Source organism: Monopterus albus, unplaced genomic scaffold (assembly GCF_001952655.1).
Source record: "Monopterus albus unplaced genomic scaffold, M_albus_1.0 scaffold172.1, whole genome shotgun sequence".
Lineage (NCBI taxonomy): Eukaryota > Metazoa > Chordata > Actinopteri > Synbranchiformes > Synbranchidae > Monopterus > Monopterus albus.
Window position 1 is genome coordinate 2665778 of NW_018128052.1, and position 1645 is coordinate 2667422.

The window sequence follows — 1645 nt, forward strand, 5'->3', positions numbered from 1 at the left end:
ATCAGAAGCTAAGAGAGGTGGTGGCTAAAGTAGGCTGAGCTATTAGAATATATTAGAGTATTGGAAATTAAATGCAAACTTGTGATCCATTGACTTGAAGATGAAAGAAGAGAGAACCTAGCACTTTAAAGACCAACATACACTTTATAGCCGTACAAAAGAGCCTTTTCCAGGTGAAGGTCATGATAGTGTTTGTAATGTAACACCTTAACATTTAGAATACATATAAATAAAGTCAGTCTGTAATATATTTTCTGACCCTTTACACTGCATTACCCCTGTTAATTACTGCATGCTTGTGTTTCTACAGGAGTGTTTTTCCTCATTCAGACGTGCTGCATTAATCCCACTTTAAAGCTGTCCCATTACAATCCTCACTTAAGCACACAGCCCGGGGCCACTGCTCACAAGCTGCACTGTACGCTCACCAACAGGCTGCACACCAGTGGTCAGAGAAACATGTTTTTCTTCCTCAGTGATACCCATCATAACAGATTAAATCTGAGGTTTCTTCATAACAGCTGAAGGATGCATGATACTGATCTTTGGTAAGTTGTGTGTTTTTTGCAGACTTGTCATGCATCAGCTTTAAGTGCTGTTAATTCCTGGCAGCAACCAGAACAACACCACATAAAAGATGTTTGTTGAATGAGAAAAATATCTGTCTTAGACATGACCTTACTTTGTCAGTTTTGTAATCTTTTACTAGTACAAGAATTTTCATCAGATCATGCACAAAGTGACTTTACAGTCAGATCGGGTACCTTCTTGAGGATTTAGTGGAATACAAATCAGACAGAAACACATTTGTGTCATGTATATGTTTATGTAATGCACACAGTCTATTGAGGATGTGAAAGGATATTGACTGTGGTCCTTATAGTGTCCTTTTATGGGGCCCTTGAAGGGGAACCTTTTCCAATGTGCAATTACCAAAATAAAACCACCTGATCTTGGAGTACTAAAAAGCTAAGAGTGTAAAAAGAAATCTCCTGCATGAGGCAAAATATTCTTTACAGTTTTTTGTCAAAAAAAACAATAAAACACAGAGGCAGAAATAATTATCTTCAAGGAAAATATTTTGCAATAGAGAACTAACTTTACAATATTGCACCTTTGATGGTGCTTCACTCACAGAGCTTGTAAAAACATTTTGAATCTATGTAGAAAAGCGCTGTAATTGTAAAAGCATTTAAATATGTATGAGACTTAAAATAATTAAGTGCATTTGTGAACACCTGTGTACAGATAGTAAACAGCAAATGCACGCAACTGTAACCAGTGTACGAAGAAATGTAACTTCCTTATAACTCTTTGATTGAAACCACACCAAATCTCGATTTGTTTTGTTAATTGTTTAAACAGGGTTATATACTGTAGCGGATAAATTGTGTACTGTCTTTTCAAGACGCCTGAGATGCGCTTTTTTTTGTACGTCATCATTGTGTAACTCTCAGTTTGTGCTCTCCAAGCTGAGAGAAGGTATGTGCTTTTTTGCTAAGGGCACCAGATATGGTATTTTCTGTTGGTTAAACTATTTTGTCATTGTTTTAAGTTATCACAAATTGTCCTGTTCATATGTGTAGTTATGAGTACGGGTTTTATTTGAGACAAGTGCAGTTGGGGCGATTTGTGGGTGCACGTG